The 19986-nt window shown below is 38.8% G+C and overlaps 1 protein-coding gene across 1 annotated transcript in view; it reads left to right on the top strand.

The window, feature by feature from the left end:
- Positions 1-19986, top strand: part of ERICH1 (glutamate rich 1) — a 68124-nt gene that overhangs the window by 38864 nt on the left and 9274 nt on the right. The window lies entirely within an intron of this gene.

A 19986-nucleotide genomic window follows, 5' to 3' on the forward strand; every position in this document is an offset into this window, starting at 1 on the left:
CAATTAAAGTAGGTTCGGTGTGTCAGGTGGCAGGAGGAGAGGGAATTAGGCCCTTTATCTCTGTGGCATTTTTCTTTTTGTTTTATTTTAAATACAATTTTGTGAAGACAAACATTTTGGTTGAGCATCCCCTCCTCTAATAGATGAGCCTTACAGAATGAAGAGGCACTGTGGCCTTCTATTTTCTCTTCTTTCCTGACTGCATCTCTTTAGCTTCCCATATGATTTTTCTGTTCTTGCCCCCCACCCACTGCCACACTTCTCCCCTCTCAGCTGGAGGGTGCTTCCCTTTCTCCCTCCTTGCAGCTGTGTTGCAGGCTTCTCGTTGTCACGGTGACAGCCAGCAACTGATTGGAAAGGAAAAGAAATAGAGAACAGCACCAACAACCACCTTAGTTCCCAGCAAAAAGCCAGTGCTGTTAGAGTTGCTGCCTCACTTGAGCCAGACACCCAACACTTTGGAAATCTGACACTGCTTGACCACTTTCACCTCTTTATTTCATAACAAAAATATAATCAAGACCTGAGTTTTTGTACTTAAATTGTTGTGGAGCAGCAGGGAGGAGAGTCACAGTAACCTCCAGTGCTCTGCCTATGAAACTGTTGGTATTGAACCAAAGCAACATGTTGCTGTCCTACATCTCAAGACCCAAATATTTCCTGACAACATACTTGTGAATACTGAGTATGAGAATGTGACCCCGGCTCACCCTCTCGCTGTTGGGGCTCATGTTGCTCTTCAAGGAGACTTGTTTCAATGCAGTATTTTCAGTTCTCACATTAAAAACAAATACAGGGAGCAGGGGACAGAAGTGCTGTTTGAATGCAGAATTTCTCTTGTTACATATTGTCCTGCTGTACAAATACTCTGGACACTGTAAATACAAAGGAAAAAGCCCATTTCTATCATGAAGTGATTTACAATCAGTATGGCTGTGTGGACGAAGAAGATGAAGACAGCAGGAAGAAGAATGTGTGAGTAGTAGTAACCATGTCTCTTTTTTCTTTAATAGTTTCATGTGTTTTGTATAAGTTATAGAAGGTGCTGGTGTCTCATGTTGGAACTCAGAATCAGGCCTCCCCAATATTGCATTTTATTGTTATTCTGTTATAGCAGCTGTTTTAATTTATGGCAGTTTGTAGTGTTACAGCCACACATTGATATAGCTTCCAGTAGGCTGTCCACCTTCAGTCCACTCTTGGGAAATTTATTGATCTTTGTCTTTGGTTAGTGCCCTCTGCAAAATGTACAGTTGGCAGTGTTTTAAAGTACTGAACAACCCTCAGTACAACTGAAACCGGGGCCAGTCAAGCTTTGAAACTCATCCTTGATCCAACTCTCTTTCCCAGTACTTTTGTTAAATCATTTTGTTTGCTAGTTTCATGCTATTTCCTTCCATTTTATGCCTGCAAGTGGAAATTGGTTCCTAGTTGGAGCACGCCCTGTTAGTAATTTAAACTTGATCAGAGCCTTCTGTATAGCAGAGCAATGGAGAAAAAGGAAGCCCCTTCACGGCAGAGTCAGGATCACTCAGTGTTGCAGGATTTGCACTGCACATGCTGTTCATCAGCCTCACTCACCCTCTCTCTTCCCAGCAATCTGTGGAGGGCTGAATACTGAAGTTATGTTGATATAGCAAAAGACAGAAATACCAGCACACACAACTTTATTGCTGTAATCTGGCCAAAATGCACTACAAGCAATCTAAGTGCATTCCAAGGATCCCCAGTTGCTTTGAACAGCATGTTCTGGCTGACCAAAGCTACTGCAGTTTTTCTGACTGCTACCAAAGTGGTGTGTTCTTTTGCTGCATCTGTGTACCATTAGTTTCATTTCCCAGCTGCTTTGGCAGTGTGCAACTGCATGAGGAGGCATTAAGGCAAATACCCTGTCTCTCCTGGTAAAGAGCAAATCTCTCCAACAGCTGCATCTCTGGGACACAGTACTGGGTGATTTGTATCCAGCTGGTGATGCTCCACCTCACAAATTCCTCTGCATGAAGTCTGAGTGTTCACAGACTCTCAGCTGGTGTAACCAGCACAGCTGTACTGATGGGAATGCATCTGCTCGTTTGCAGTAGCCGAGCACCCAGCTCTGTATGGTATGTCACCTTCACTGTGGGCCACTGCCAACATCTGACACTTTTCTCCATTTCTGGATGCAGGAATTTTCAACGATAGTCTTGAGCCTTCAGTCTTTGCCTCACTGGTCTAATGGCAGGTGAAGTTTTGTGTGAATTCAGACCTGCTCTGCCTGCCTGCTTCTGTATTTATCCATAAGAATTCAGTTACCTTACTTTCCCAGAGCTTTTTATTTCTGGATGGGTTGGTGGTATTTGGCTAGGACTTCCATACTTCTCACCCTACAAACTATCTCTCTGCATCTTGTTGCTAAGGGAGTAGGAGAGAACTCAAAACCAGTTTTACAGAACTATTTTTGCTTTGTTAGGCATATGATACCAATTTTTCACCAGTCTAAGTTAATAAGCATGAATGAAAGGCTTCTTAAGCTGTTTTTTTTTTACAAGAGATTTTTTTTTAAAGCTGAATTCATAAGTGTTAGGAACATTGAGAATATGCAACACAAGCCTAATATGCTGATAACTCCAACTTTAAGGTGTTTAGAACAAGATGAAAAATGCCATGTTACCAAAAGTCTTGCCTACTAGAAATATATTCTGCCAATTCAAATTCGTTTGGTACATTAGTCTTAGTGGGTGATGTGGTGGTGGGATTTTCATAACCGGGACCAAAGTGTGAGTGTAGCACTGAGCTGGTTATCAGCATCCTTGCACAGCTAGCCACAGAAGTAAATTTTTGTTGCTTTGTTTTTCACTGGCAAGTAAGAATTGCACTGTCATAATGCCAGATATAATATTAGATAAAAACTTTGTTTACGTAATTTGCAAAATAAACTAACTAGATGCAAAACTTAAGTATAATGAAACTGTAACAGTTGCAACACCTTAAAGAGAACCTAGCAAACATTTAATAAAAAAGATGCATCCTTAACACACGAGGAGCTTAATTCCTTTCATGTTTCTGTCTTAAATCCAGCTTAGGTACTTTCTTATCTGGATGTTTTAGGTTTGCAGTGTGTTCACAGACCATTCTACATTTTTAGTATACACTCGATTCTATTAGTATATCAGTGTTTTTTGAGTATTTACAAATGGAAACATTTCTCAGTCTGTACAAATAAATACCTCTATTTCTTTGGTCATTGTCTATCTAAAGATGAGATGTTAGAAGCTAATACTCTTTATTACATGTGCCCTTTTTTTTTATATAGAATGATCTGTTATCCTGATTGTAAAACTAAGTGTAAGACATGATTTCCAAAAACAACAAAGGCATGCAGCTCTTTAGTTGAGAGGATAATGCTTTGCCGTGAAACTTCATGGAAAGTGGCTATCATTAATACAGCAATTATATCTGTACTCAGCATTCTAGAGGAAGCAGCAAAGTGAAAACATCTCAATTCTTAGTACTCAAATGTAGCATCTATTATTTTCCAGCCTTCATTCAATATACTAACAAGCCTTAGTTCTTTTATGCTTACCTAACAAATTTAGATTAGTTTTCTATTAGCTCATCAGCTTTTAAGTCCTTTATTTGTCTCATTTCAGTCATATCTATTCCCTTAAGTCTTTATATCTCTGTCCATCATCTATACTGATGCTGACACAGGAAGCTCAAACATATTTGGGTGCTGTTTTAATAAACATTTGTGTTGGGTTTGAAGGCAAAATAGCTGAATTAAGTATGCACCTTTATTAAGAATCCTTCCCCAGAGAACTTGACTTTCCTGAGTGCTCAGATCAATGCACTTTTCATATGCCAAGCTATGTAAAATAGTAAAGATTCTGCTGTGGAAGCCCAAACATATAAAGACAGGAGCGAAAATACGGTTGAAAATGTGGTTGAAATTGAGACAGCGATGATGGATCAGCACAGAGAGGCAGCAAATGCTGCAGGCGCCAGGGCTGGTCTGCAGGTCTCTAACACCTCATACCCTGAGCTGCTGCAATTTGTGCAGGGACCTGATTTTATTCTGCCTCTTCGCTGAAAGCATATGAGAATACCCTACTAAACTGCTCATATAATTAGAAGACTGAGGCATCTAGTGATATTATAACAAGTGATGATAATAAAGTCTAGCTAGGATCAGACATACCCTTTGGAGGAGCCTGTCTCTGTGACCACAGAAAGGAGAGTGAATATTATGGTAACTTATATGTCTCAGTTAAGTACCTTAGCTGAACTGTAGCACTTTTACTCAAAAGAACAGTGTCCATCATTCCTGTTCTTCTGCCAGAGAAAATAATTGATTGATTCTTTGTTCAGTACTTCTTTATTTGCTATATAGGTGAACATTGTACAGGAGAGAAGTGTTAATTTCTCCTTAAAAGCTTCTTAAGAAATGGAAATACATAGCCTTAGGATAAACAAGAAGACTTAAACTAATAAAACATACATAAAACATACATAAATAAAAGATACAGCTCTTCCACTTTCATCTCCGGATCCAGGTTTAATCTTGTCCATTTTTGATTGGTTTTGTTTTTTTTCTCCCAGCTTTTGTCCTCCTGAAAAAAATGTCAGATTTTCTTGGCATCTCCTTTGTAACACTTGCCAGTGGAAATCTCATGTTTACCCCCATTGCTAACTCGCTGTCCCTCAGGCTTTTTCTGGTTTGGTGGTTTATTTGGATTTGTTGGTGGTATTTTTTGGTGGGTTTTTTTGTTTGTTTTGCTTTTGTTTTTTTGTGGGTTTTTGTTTGTTTTTGGTTTTGTGGGTTGTTTTTTGGGGGGAGGGGTAGGTTTGTTTGGTTTCTTTGTTGTTGGTTTTTTTTTTCCCCAGACATTTTCTGATGCCCCTTTTGGTTTTCCTGTTCTTAATGGTTCTTTAGCTACGTTTGCCTATGATTGTTTTAAGGTGTACAGGTGCCTGGTGACGTAGGTACTCAGAGTCAGTTCTGAAATGCTGCTCAGCTGAACTTTGATACGATAATCTTGTATATACTATTGATGGGTGAACCCTTTAATGCTAAGTATTATACAGCTTTGGATGGAGATTTTTTTTTTTTTTTTTGAAAGAGGAAAAATATAAAGGAAGAATGAAAGATTATCAAACACAATATGCAGTGTTTAGTTACTTTGTATGTATAACATACATATGTGTGTATCTGTTTGTAATTTCAAGCAAGTTGTAAGTTGTAATTTTAGTGATTGCATGACATTTAGATATATAAAAACATTTTGTTTGGAAGAAACCCTCAAGATCGTAGAGTCCAACCATTAACCTAACTCAGGCACTAAACCATGTCCCTAAGAACCTCATCTGCGCATCTTTTAAACACCTGCAGGGATGGTGACTCCACCACTTCCCTGGGCAGCCTGTTCCAATGCCTGACAACCCCTTCTGTGAAGAATTTTTTCCTAATATCCAATCTGAACCTCCCCTGGTGCAACTTGAGGCCATTTCCTCTTGTCCTGTATATGCAAGTAATCTCCGAAATTACTTTTCCCAAGAAAAACTTCTGTCACAGTATTTTCTTTGACATATATCTAGAAATCATAATGGTATACAGCATCCACTAATAATCAGAAAGGTTTGCATTTGAAAATAAAAATCACACTTTGTTTAGTGCAAAACCATGTATGTATGTATGGAGAACTTCAGCAAAAGCATTAGAGATAGTGTTACAACTTTTGCACATATGCAGAAACATATCTAAGTAAAAATGCAATGGTTAAATTACTTGAGTATGTTCTGTAGTGATCACCTACAGTGCTTTTCCTTTGCACTCTACCTCTGGCATTTTTGTTTTATTAAATACATTCTTGATTAAATATGTGTATTAAAATGAAATGCCCCTAGCAGTTATATTACAAGCTGTATAAACTTTCATTGTGTATTATGTATCTGTTCAAATGTATTTACAAGGATTTTATACTTCCCTTTTTTATACCTTCTCTTTTAATGGCAGTAATTCCGTACACTTAAACTTGCTTGCAGTTAAATGCTTATTTTGAAAGCCAAGTAAATGGAAAGCCCTGAATTATTTTGAGCTATTTGCAGTCTATTTTCTGGTGAACTCCTGCCAGCATTTTGTGTCACCATACTAGTTAGTACTGCGAAAGTTCTCTCTACCCGTTATACTATAAGGCAATGGCAGAAACTAATCTTATGTGAAGTCTTATTAATGTGTATCTCCTTCAGAGGATGAATGAGTAAAATTCAGGCTGTGATCTTCCTTGATGTTGTTCGGCCAGAGAAGGAGCCACCACCACAGAGCCAGGCACCTGCTGTCCCCATTGAGGTGGCTACTGCTCCCAGTCTTGCTTCCACAGAGGTTGGTGTTCTGGCCCATAGATCTCCAGAGAACTAAAGCCATTGCTGCGGCTTGTTGGTCATGTCACTTGCTGCAAGACTTTTGTGAACTCTTTAGTGTTCCAGAATGAAAAAAGCCCTGTGAACACAGGAACTGACTCCCAAAGTCAAAATGCCAATTCTTTGAGAAGGCAGAAACCTGTGCGGTGTGGCCTCTTGTCCAGCTTCACTGAAGGTGGCTTTTATGAAGGGTCCAGGAGGGGGGGACCTATCAACCATTGCTTATGGTGATTTCGAACTCAGTGTTCCAGTGAAACCTTAAGAAACTCGGTTTTGCTAATGAGATGTGCAGATAGCTTATAAACTTACTATGGATTTCTTGGAATTCATTTTTTTGTTTGTTGAGTTTCTGTCCTGCTTTCACTTTGCTGTTCTTCAGTGTATAAGAAAATGACGTGCTTTTCCGTGGTTCTTTTTGCATCTCTTTTAGTGGTCCATTGGAAAGAGTTGAAATGGAGCTGAGCTGTGGATAAAACCCTGTATCTGTTGGATCTGCATAAAACGTAGTACCTTGGGGTTATTTTGCTGGGGATTTTTGCTTGTGTTTGGTGGGGTTTTTTTAAAGCACTTTTTCATAAAATAAACAGCCATCCAGGAGTCTTTATACAAAAAATAAAAGCATACTTTCCAGCAAAACGATTTTGATCTCCCGTATCCCTGCAGAAAATATTCAGGGTGATACACGTGCAATAAATGTTCGTATGCCTCATGAGTAACGTGTGATACAGCCATAAGAGTAATGGTAGTATAATATGAAAACACTTGGTAATTCGTGCAGATAGGAAAAGCAACAATCATGTGATATATATAATTATTCCCGAAGCACACAGATCTTTTAAAATTTATGATACCTACTTAGCCAGCCTGCATTGTCTAATCAGCTGTAAAAATTTATGTATTCTCAAGGTGAAAAAGAAAAGGCTAAATAAAGCTATCATCTTTTACTCTAGCAAAATACCTGCATTTGCCATGCATTTTTTTTACCAGATTTGCATTTGTTAATTAAAGTTAAGGCAACTGTTACTCCTTAAACAAATTGGAAATTGTTCTCCGACCTATGTTCCTTGCATTTAAATCCAATATCTTCACCGTGTGCAGTTGACTTAAGAATGTAGGGGACAATCTCATAACTGGAGCCTGTATCAGGCTTCCTTGTGTTCTATACGAGTAAAATGAAGAAACAGTTTTTACATTTTCTCATTTAAACAAAATCTGCATTGGACATCTCATTGCGTTCTGAATATAAAAATATAATATTCCTTTAGTGGAAGAAAATTTTATGTGGTTTAGTAGCTATCTTGGGAAAAATCTGATATGACTTGGCTGCCCTAAGTATTGGTGGAAGCAATTTCTGCAGCTTAAGCATAGGAAGCCTGAATACCCTTTTGACAACAAGCATAAGTCAGATGAGAGAGACCAGGAGCAAAGTCTTTGGGGGGAAAAAGGGGAAGCTATATCTTGTAATTTGTTTCCAGCTTTTGAAAACGTTCAGATTAAAGCATAGCACATATCCAGTGTAGAGGATATAACGTATCAAGTAATCTGGTTTTGTAACCTTGTCACTACTCTAAAAGAACAGTGTGGTTGGCTTCAGGCTGAGTATCTTAGGTGTGCTAAAGGTTTGAGTAAGTTCAGAGTACCTCTCTAGTAGAATAATGCTGAGATACTCCAGTTCCAGAAATGGGAAGCAGTGTGCTTTTTCACTCCAGACTGGAAGCAACAATGTCAAATGGCAAAAATGGAAACAAGAATTTTGCATCCCCTGTCAAATTACTTCTAGGTGTAACCAGACTAGGAGGAGAGAAGCAGTGGGGGGGCCGCTGTTGGTGTGCGCTTGTTAAAGGTTTAGCTTCGGATCTATAGTCTGAAAATGTAATTGCATCTCTTCAGGAGAAATTTACCAGGTAGATTTTAGTGGTGAACAGCAGCAATGTTAGAGGCATTGCACAATTACTGACAGCTCAATAAAAGGGAACTCATGTTGACTAGATGAGAAGGCACTCAGAACTGTAATGGCAGGAGGATGAGATGACGAAAAACAATTCTGCCCGTGTTTTTTGCTGTGCCAATCACTTTGTAAGCCTTTGTGATATGTGTTATTAATTACTACTAAAAGGTCAGGAAGAACAAAACAATGAGTTACTTTCTCTCCTGAAGTAACTCTCTTGTAAGCTGTCATAAACTGGACGTGGCTCAGTATACAGGTTTTCACTGCATCCCTGGAAGTAATCCAGTTATTTTTATATGCAGTGCATACAAAAAAACTCAAGATTTTTCAAATGCCTCTTGTGAGCTCTTCATACTTGAAATAGTAAGAAACTACTGAATAATAACAATAAAAATAAGCATGGTTTTCCACAGTACCCCTTTTCATTCTTGAAAACTGACTTTTGTATAATGAAATATGCAAGGATTTTTTTTTCCCTGAAATAATAGATTTTGGCAGTTGTAAATCAGACCAAACTTGCCTACCTAATCCACCACAGTCCAAAAGGGTTGATGGAAAAGTGAAACACAAATGTTGCTGTGCTGTCCAGTTCCATCAGGGTGAAACCATCACTCATTTACCTTTTTTAAGATTGGAAGTGCACACTTTAAAATTAAGCCAGAGGAAATGTGGAGGGGTTTTTGAGGCTTTGTACTCCCTAGGTCCAAAAAGTATTCAAAACTAACTGCATAGGCAATGGCATGTGTGCCAACAGTATCCAGTCCAACTCCAGATGCTTATGGCAAATTGTAGTCTGTGTCCTAAACTATACTCAATGACAAAGTAGTACAATAGCCTCATATATCAGAGCTGCCAAATATCTTATGTCACAATTTTTTCGGCCAAATATGTTGTCTGGATTGTGCAAGATGTAGAAAGGAAACTTATTAGACCTGGATTTATTCCTCCTTGCCTTCTCTCACAGAATTCCTTCCTACCTCCAGGCATTTCATTTGTGGAAAACATACTGCCTGAAGTCAGCATATAGGTTAAAGTTAGATGCTTGTGGTGGAATAAGTTATCTTTGGGAGAACCTTTTTTATTCCTTCCCTGAAAAAAATGTCATGCCAACAAGGGGATTTGCCTTCCTCCCAATGGGATTAATAGTAGTGTACATCAGCCAGTTCACAAAAACCTGTGAGGGATTTAGTTAGTAATGAATGTCTAAGTGCATGTCTAGATATATCAAGGAAGGGGAAAAAAATTATGTATATCCATAGTGTATTATGTGTAGTCTATGACTTATAGTTGTTGATACCTAAAGTTCTATGAAGTGGAAAAGAAAAAATTATACTTCGAGTTTGTAGAGGTGTCAGGCAGTGCACCAAGTAAAGAAAAAGAGCAATAGCATCACCACTAATTTGTACTGGGGTGCAGAGTGTCATTGGAAAAAACCTGTGTTCTGCAAGCAGATGACAGTTTTTAAAATTTGTATAAAAAACAATTTCAAGTGTAGACAGATGCACACATTTTCCTTTATCATAGCAGGATTATTTCACAGATCATGTCATATAGCTGATGAACAGTAAGAAAGTCTCTCCTTTTCAGGTAAAGATACTATGCTTCAGTAAGATGCAGAGCAACTCCTGTTTTTCAACAAATTAAGTGGGAACTTGAAGGGACTTGACATTTCACTAAGCTGAACAGAGAAGTCATTGTGCTTGCATTGCCATTTTGAGTGCTTTTGCTTTTGGGAAGCAGCGCAAGAAGTCCTGGAAACGATAAAGACTGAGTGATCCATGTTATCCCAGTAGTGCTTTGCTCTGCCTATAACTAGGTGATGTGCTAGTATGAAGCAAATTATGTATAGTAGGATCAATCCTTAGGAAAACAGAATGTGTAGTATGTGATCTCTTGTTAAGAATATGTGACAAATTTATTTCAGTCATTTTGCAAGCATTTGTGTAGCAGATTGTATTTTTTTATTTGCAATTTCTTAAGAATAATCACACATTTATATCACAGATCATGTTTCATTATTTGAAAAACCATAGCTCTCTGGTAGAGAAGCCAGGATGGAGCCCTTAGGAGATGAGATCTTTGCAGAGAGCAAATAACTTTTCAGAGCATTAAGGACAAACAGCTTGCAGAGAAATGATGGTGGGGAAGGAATAAGCCTGTGCGTAGCAGAGCCAGATGTCTGCTGCGGACAGCTGGAACCCAGGCTTTGGAGGGACATTCCCCGAGGCCCAAAGGGGGCTGTGCAGGCTCCTCTGCAGCTCTGGCAGCCACCGATGTGCTGTCCTGCGGACAAGCAAAGAGGACTGATTTGCAAGGATGCAGTAGGCGAAGTGGATATATGGCTATGTATGGTTTTTGAAGTTTCTGCCCCCTCTAATTGTTTTTCCTAGTGTCTGTCCTAGTAAAACTTAGCTTTCCTATCTAATGAGCCATTTCAGTCTTTTGGAGCGTTCAGTGTGGAAATAAAGGTCTGAGCAGTCCGACTATAAGAGCCCAGGCCTGGGCAGAACCCCATGGCAGCGCAAACCTGCACCAGGGAGGGCTGGAGCACCAGGTTCCCCTCTGACAGCTTACCAGTTTACACAGCTTTTCAACATCTTTCCTATAGCATTTCTCATTTTTACAGCATGCCTGTCTGCGGATTTATTTGTATAATTAGCTTAACACAGAGCACTTGGTCATTAGGAAATTACTTGCATAAATGTTTTCAACTGTTCTTTAAAAGGTAATTAATTTATAATGTGATTAATAAGAATAAACTGAACCCCCCCTAAAACATCAGTTTTTACAAAACCTCTTAGACACTATGTGATTAGATTCAATTCAAATCAGAGTTAAGATGCAAAGATAAATGGATAATGGAAATAGTTTAAAATAAAACACTTGGAAGGTTTGCTTTCTCTCAGACTTTCCTTTTCCAAAGTATTTTGAAATATGATTTGCTGAAAGAACCATTTAATAAATTGCAGCCGTGGCAGCTCTTTCATATGTGGGATTAAATGTGATTGGTTATTGGATGCTGTGTAAAAAGAAATAGTGTAAAATATTGCAAAAATAGAGTTGACGTATCATTTAAATACTTGTTTACTTAAATTGATAAATTGGGCCTGGGTTTTGCTGAGTATCTCCATTTTGCTGTGTCAATGTCTGTGTATTTTTAGATAGCTCTTCTGTGCAGAAGATTGTACTTTTAGTTTAGATCTGCTCTTTGATATGGTTTTGTCACAGGGAAAAACTAGATATCAATTTTTCCTTAGTTTGCTTATCATTTAGTATTCTGTGGTCCTGCAGCCTAAATAACTTCTTACACTTTATACTATTTTAGCTGGTATATTTGGAAAGAACATTTTAAATGCTAAACAAGATTTTAAGATTGCAGCTTTCATAATTTCTGTTGTTATTCTGAGCAAAGGGAGAGTTTTGGATTCTTTAAACTAAGCATTTGCTGAAAACCAGTTCTGGGGGGAAAAAAAAAGATTTTAAAGAACACTCTTGAACATATATTTGTATGCTGTAAAGTTAGGAAAGAACAACATTTTTAAGTGTAAATGTGACATCAAATGTTTAAAATGTCTACAGTTTTTTTAATATAAATGTTAAAAATCCCTCCCTCCAATTCACAGTGATGCTTTCTGCTCAAATACAAACACGTAATCTTATTAGCCAAAGACTAAAAAGGTTTCTGTATTTAGTACCAATTAATGTTTGCAGTTGCTGAACTGTAGAGACTCCATAGGCAGCTTTGGGGTCCTGGAGCATTTCTGATTTAGCAGCCTTCCGAACAGTTACTGAGTGTCATTGAATCTCTGTTCTTCCTTCATGTCTCTGGCTATGCTCAGCTCCACAATTTTATTTTTTTTCCTCACTAAGTCAACATAATAGTTCTCATTTTTTTTGGGAAGCACCACTGAGCTAAATGGGCTCATTTAAAGAATGTTACATGGTGACTCTGTACAATAGTGACTGACTCAGATTGTTTGCACATCACCCCAAAAAAGCCAAAATGAATTAAGACAGTGAGCTTGAAATGTAAAAAATAATAATGAGAAGCACTGCTAAAAGGTCAAAATATTTGCTTTCGCTTAAAGATTGAGTCATTGAACAGTACAGGATTTGTATCAGAAAATCTATGTAAGAAAACTTGGGGGCTTCATCAAGCTTTTGCATAAAGCAACAGGTGGCCCGAAATGTTATTGTCAAAAATAATTTATTCATTGATATAGTTTCAGATACCTCCTGGATGGCTCATATCAGTGTGTGTGTACTGAGTGTACAGAGCAAAAAGCAAAGCGACTTAGAGTCTTTTTGAGCGGGTATCCAGCTGGGCTTGTGGGTTTCCCTGCTGCACGCTGAGAGATCAGAGCGGCCACAGAGGGAGTAATCACAGGGTCTGCAGTTTCTCCCCGTTCTGATGGCATCACTCTCTGGTCGGGATGTCATCAAAAGTCTCATTTTTAAGACACAGCCAATAACCAAGCCATTGGTTGGTGGGGCTGTGAGAGGAAACGTGTCTCTTTGTCCTGGGTGGAGTTTGGTTCAAAAGAGGCACATTGCAACAGCAACCATTAACTTCAACATCCTACTGAAACACCACCACCAAAAATCCACAGCAGTTGTGATCCACTTCAAGAAGGGACGCTACACAAAAATAAAACTTACTAAAAAGAAGCTAGAAAAGGTTAACTAAGAGAAGGAAGCTGTACCAGGTGGTGTGGAGACTACTTAAGGACACCACCATATGTGCTATTCAAGGCCAGCACCCACCACCTGTCATGAAAAACTTGAGAAAAAGTGAAAGGAAGACAGCAGAACTAGACAATAGAGTAAAGGAAATTGTTAGAAAGAAGTAGGTGTCCTGTGAGACGCTGAATTCATAACCAAATGGTATTTTAAACAGATTTAAATGTCAAAACATGGTAAGACAGGCTAAGGAATATTTGAACAAATGGTACAAATAATTAAAGCTGGTAATAGGTCTTACTTCTGATGCACAGCAGCAGTGTGTCTGCCAGAATCTTTTGAGCCAACGATAATGGTGTAGAAGGAATACTTAGGGAGGCATGTTTCAGAGAAGTTAAAATTCTTCGCACTATTGTCATCTGTGGAAAAAACTATGGAGAATCTTATGCTGGAACACTCCTCCTTGCACTTTCTTAAAGGATATGTGAAATTGAACTGATTTAGTGATCATGCAACAAAATAAATCATAAAATCACCTGTACCAGATGTTATTCACCTAAAATTTCTAGAAGAATTTATGGAAAAATATTGCCCACGTTACCGACAGTGATGCATAACCACTTGCTTCTAAAATTGCCTTGTTACCAGAGACTTTGAGGCTGGATAGCGTGATGCCAGTTTTTTTAAAGTTCTTAAATCATCCTGGGAACTGCAAGTCTGTAATCATGGTGTTTGCCTCTGGCAGTTCAGCACAAATTATAATGCAAAATAAGATTTGTGGATGCTTGAAAACCCGTGATCTGCATGGGAAAGATCAACACGAGTTTTGCAAAGAGGAAATACATCTTGGAATTCTTTGAAGAGCCAGGAAGTGTGTGGGTGCTACAGCTGATGTGGTTTCCTTGAATTTCCACAAAGTGTTTGGTGAAGCGCCTCGCCGAAGGGTTTTAAGATCTAGCATGAAAGTGAAGGTCCAGGAATAGGGAAGCAGATGAGGAGAACGCAGCAATTCTGAAAAAGGAGCGAGGTCCCAGCTGGAGGCTTGTGTTCCATAGGTGGCCAAGTACAAAGAGTGAAATCTGAAAGTTTCCTGATGGCTACCCAAACACTAACTGCACTAAAGGCATGAATGTGCAACGTAGTTGAGTGCAATGGTTGAGTGATTTGTCAAAAATGTCAGATGAAACACATTTTAGGTAGCTGTCAAGTGATGCACTTAGGAAAAAATAACCAGTCGAAATTCACCTGTAAAATGATGGGCTCGGAGCTGTCTGTTACCAGCAGGAGTAAGATTTTGTGGTATGATGAATAACTCTGTGAAAACAACTTTTCAGCGCTCAATAGCAGCCAAAAAGCAAATAAAATTATGGGAATTAAGGTAAAAGGTCCGAAAGAGGGAACATTGTTATACCACTGCATAAATCCCAAGTTTGCCTTACTTCAAATGCGGTGCATCGCTACTGCTCGGTACAGGTTACAGAACTAAGTAGATGTTTGTTGTGACCAAGTACAATTCCTCATATGGCAAAAGTTTGACATAGTTTATAAGTGAGAGAAATTCATCCATATGTACAGTCAGATGGACATTTAGGATTGAACACTGTTGCAGACCATGATATCTGCGTTCACTTACTAGTATCATTTCTTTTAATTTGATTTACTTTAAATTGAAGCGGTAGTACTCTGTTGTGGTAGGCAATGTATATGCAATATTTGACAATTTTTAAATGAATTGTTCATTTGTAACTATACAAACACAGAGCAGTATGAATGAACAAACAAAAGACAGTCCCTATCCAAAACAGCTTCCAGTCTTCTCCAATTTTCTCCCAACATCGAATGTGTTGTAGATTACTAAAACCTTTGAAGGGTTTGTGGGTTTTTTTTTCTGATCTTAAATGATGATTTGAGACAATTTCAGAAAAAAAAAAAAGGTGTAAAAATAGTAATGTCATCTTATGCTCCTGAGATCTTTTCAGCATTGTTTTTATTCTAATGAACCATAATATTTTATTGCATTTGTTAGCCACAGCTTTTCACTCTTGGCCAACTTATAGCTGCCGATATCTTAATTGGCACTAATAATAATATTTTTTCCCTTACAAGATCCTAAATCAAAATTAGACTCCTGTGTACTGGATGATTGGTACACTGCAGAAAATCCATCCAGTATATCAGGGAGATAAAAAGAGTTTAAACTGGATGAAAAATCAGGAGAGGCACATGTCCTGTTTCATCTGAGCAAAATAACATTACCATGAACAACATCCAAAAAGCCCACTATGGGACGTGGTCCTTGAGCAGGAGAGTCACCAGGAACAAGTTAGAGAGGAGATTTCTAACGCTCAGAGGATATTCTTTGACTGTCTTTTTCCTCAGCCTGCCTTATCTCTTTTTCTTTTTTTACCTTGTCCTTTCTTTTTTTTTTAATGTGCTGTTCTAAAGGTTTGTTCTAATAATATTTAGAGCATCAGCAGCTTATCTCAGATGTTCAAATCCAAACTTCAGTTTGACATGCTGTGGTGCTTCATATATCTCAGCCTTGCAGACACCTAAGGAAATAACCTCCTGTTTTTCATTGTCCTTTGTGATGCTTTCCCTGAATGTTTCCATCTGCCATTGTCTGAAGGAACTGAAATAATGCAAATAAATTTGAAGCAGCTCATCTTCATTTGTGGAGTCGCCAGCCGTGTGTTCACAATGACAGTTCTTCTGGATGGGAGGAGCGGTCAGAGATGGTTGTTGCCAGTAGCCTGTGTTAGGCTTTGCATTTAACCTCTTTGTGTGTCCAGCTGCCCTGATGATAAAGACAAAATAACTTGCTAATGTAATAAAAATTAATAAATAAAAATCAGCTTATTCAGAGTCTGGATGGAAATAATTATTTTTATTCTTTAATATTTTTCCTGGAAGATATAAACTTGTATGCACTGACTTTTCTTTTGTACAGCCACGAAGATGATTAAGGGAATGGAGTGTCTCCCTTATGAGGAAAGGCTGAGGGAGCTGGGGCTCTTTAGCTTGGAGAAGAGGAGACTGAGGGGCAACCTCATTAATGTTTATAAATATGTAATGGGTGAATGTCACGAGGATGGAGCCAGGCTCTTCTCGGTGACAACCAATGATAGGACAAGGGATAATGGGTTCAAACTGGAATACAAGAGGTTCCACTTAAATTTGAGAAGAAACTTCTTCTCAGTGAGCGTAACAGAACACTGGAACAGGCTGTCCAGGGAGGTTGTGGAGTCTCCTACTCTGGAGACATTCAAAACCCACCTGGACACATTCCTGTGTAACCTCATCTAGGTGTTCCTGCTCCAGCAGGGGGATTGGACTAGATGATCTTTTGAGGTCCCTTACAATCCCTAACATTCTGTGATTCTGTGACATTTCATTATGAAAATTCAGTAAGCAGTATCCGTAAGCTGAGTCCTCTGTTTCATTTCAAGCCTGTTTTTTGACGTATTTCTGCCTCTGTTCTGTTAAGGAGAAATGCAGTTTGTGTGGAGAAAACTTTGTAGTGTTTCAGACCGGATGAGATAGCCTGCTGGAAGATGACTTTTTCTTTTGGTTCTGTCTTTGCTTTTCAGGCTGCTCATTCCCACTTCCACATCATTCTGTCAGTCAGGCTAGTGTGACAGTGCAGCTGCATGGTAAGCTGCATCAGGAGAGTAATCTAGACTAAAAATATTTTTTTAACAAATCTATTTTTAACTCTGAACGGTTCATAAGGAGGATGTTCTTATTTAGGCTGAAAGAAAGGCTTGTGAAATTATGGCCATGGCTGGAAACGTGGCCGTTCTGTCTGGAAGCCACTTTGCTCAGTCTGAGAGGACACTAAGTCCAGGCTAAACAGGTTAAAGACAATTGCTTCTGGATAATTGGATTATGTGATAAATTAAGCCACTTGTGGAGGAAAACTGGGTCTTAGGAGGCAGGGAGGTGACAGGCCTTCATGGAATAGGAGGAGAAGAATCATCAGCTCTTGGGGAATTAGGACAAGATGTAGCTGCAGTTGTGGCTATAGTTGGTGTGGTCCAAAAGCTGATATTTCTGTCAGCGTTGCTTGAATTATGTATTCAACACCTTACTAAAATTGCTTATGTGGTACATATTCCCTGCATTTCTTATAATTATGCTGTTGTGACATAACGAACCTCTTCAGTCAGTGGGAATACTTATTGGAACCAAATTCATGTTGACTGAAATTTTATCAGCATCCCTGCTGGTTTGAAATGTAGAGAATCAGTCAAAAATTGAGCTTTTTTTTTCATAAAACGGTGGATTCTGTTAATTAGTAAAAATCAATCTGATGAGTAGACTCATGTTATGAGGCACCTTCCTCCATGCTGTTAATTTTTGTAAAAGAGAACAATTTTTCTCAGTTGTTGCAAGCATCCAGTCCAAATTTATTGTCTACATTTCCTGTGTAGTTAATGGAAGGAGGAGAGAGAGCTGCTCTAGGATGAGGTAAATTGCTTTCCGAGGATGCCAGCATCTCTTGGTTTATCAGAGAGAGCACAGGTCTAAGTATGCGCTAAGTGTTTTCCTTTCACACAGCTAAAGATGTAGGAGGTGAATCCCACTGAACATTTCATTTAAGATCATCATGTGGGCTGTGACCTAAACATTATGGTTTATACTTTTTGTACAACTCTTATTTATATCTTAGCAGAGCTGGCTATATAAACAAGCAGTTCTTGAATCCCTTTCAGCCCCTGTCTCCTGTGCATATCACACACATGTGAATTCAACGAGCTATCTGTACCATTTGTAAAACCAAGTATTTATTTTCTTCTATTTGCTTGTGAAACAGCTCACATTAATTAGATGTCATCTTGTTCGTGCATGAGGAGGCAGAAACAGAGCCCATTTCATTACTCTTTAAGTCAAGTAATACAAATCTTTTTTCATAACTTTTGTGACAGTTCTCTTGTGTACCAAAGTGTTACTGTGCTGGGATTATGCTAAGAAACATAGCATTAACAAGCTTGAAGAGTACAACAGATTTATATAATAGCTTTGGAATATTTTTCCTGTTACTTTCCATCCTCTTTCTTACATATGCAAACAAGGTGTTTGCCATTTTGATCACTGATACCCACTGAGCAAATGTTTGCATTGAGCTTTCCACAGTGATGCATGTATGGCTTTTGTTTTGCTTTTCCTGAATTGATAGGACCTCAGTCTAACCCTAGCAGTGAGTTGTTCAAATGAATCTCTTTTGTGTGCATTGCTTTGCATTTATCAGCATCTAATTTCATCTGTTTCTGATGTTGAATCACTAGTTGCTCCCACGCATGGAGCAGTAGGTACTAAAGAGGTATTAAAATACGGGGCAAAGAATGACAAAAACTGTTAGTGGACTGCCAGTTTAACTCCTGAAGAGAACTGTTTTGGTTTGTTTTCTTTGTTGGAGGAAACTCCGTACAGTTCTGATTTCCTTTCAATGGGGTATTTATCTTAATAACACACCTATAGGAAGACTGCATTCATTCTGCCTTTTAACAGCTTCACCCTGGTCTCTTCAGACCTTCTGCTGTCCTGAGCCACCGAGGATACACAAACTTTTGGACTTGATTCAAATCATCAATTATCTTAAGCCCTGTTCTGCCTTCTACCATTTCTTTCAAGTGGTTTCAGACCAACTGAGGGTGTTTGGCTGCACAACGTGTCATAGTATTGCTGAGATTCAGTGGTGGTTTTATGCTTCAAGAGTGTTTTGGGCCACTTTGGCTGAGAGCACAGATTAGAGGAGCTTTATTAGCAAACAGTGTGGCTCAGGTTAACAGGGAGCTGAGGAATTTTATGGAACAGTGTATCTGTGTTTACAGGGGAATTCACCTATTGTAACACAAATACTCCCATGAAAACCCAAATTGGGCCCTAAGATGAAACACTGATGTTTTGTTTATAGGATCCTTCACCATTCATATCTGCTTTCAGTTCTGGTATTTTATTCCTACAGAATGACACAGACGTTATTTTTCCCACTTCCCATATGTCCAAATCATGTATAAAGATATTTAGCTCAAATAACATGCATGCAAAACATTCTACTCTGTGGGTACAAGTTGATGTTTGGTGTGTTTTTGACATGCTGTGGTGTTCAATTACAATACAGCAAATTTATTTTTATGCAGCCTTCTTCATAGAAAGTATGGAAAATTGCTTCACAGTGAGTCATCTGTCAGCTAAAGAACTAAAAGTCTTGTAGTGATATTTAAAGAGAGAAAGTGGCTCAGAGATGACAGAGTTCAAGACAGAAAAAGAAACAGAAATGAAAGAGAGGGCCTCCAACCACGGAGAAAATAGAGGCAAAGACTGGTGAGGGGAGGAGTGATGAGAAAGCCAAACAAGCTGCGAATGTCAGAGGCAGTTCAGGGGACTCTGCAGATCCTTTGGAAACAAATGTTGGGCTTCAGGTGGCTCTCCTGCGTTACACCAGCGTTAGGCAAGCAGAGATCCTGTGACTCTAAGAGAATGGTGTAAGACCAGGTAAATGAGAGCACTGGGCTCAGTGCACTGTGAGGAATTTAGAAACAGTCAGGTAGAGGATGAGGGAAAGAGAAATGGCTTAAGTTTCTAGAGCAAGACATTAGAAGAACACTGACATTCTGCACTCAGTGATGTTCAAAACGTGTGAGGATTTTGTTAGAACATGAAAGAGGGAATTTCAGGCAGGAATTATTGTAGGTATGAGTACAGATTTCAGCAGCAGTGTGGTCAAAGGGAGTCTGGATTCTGGCAATGTTCTCTTGCTAGTGCCACAAGGGCTTAAACTCAGAAGTGAGCCTATGGGAAAGGCAGTTCAGGGTCGGAGAAGACTGCAGAACTCTGGCTTTGTGTATGGGGATAAGATCTGAGTAAAGAAGTGTCAAAGCTGTCTTGGAAAGCAAGAGGGACTTCTTTCCCTTGACATTTGAGCCTTTTGAAGAATTAGCTAGTAAGGAAATTGTAAT

This window comes from Streptopelia decaocto (assembly GCF_964273445.1).
Source record: "Streptopelia decaocto genome assembly, chromosome: 3".
In the NCBI taxonomy this organism is placed as follows: domain Eukaryota; kingdom Metazoa; phylum Chordata; class Aves; order Columbiformes; family Columbidae; genus Streptopelia; species Streptopelia decaocto.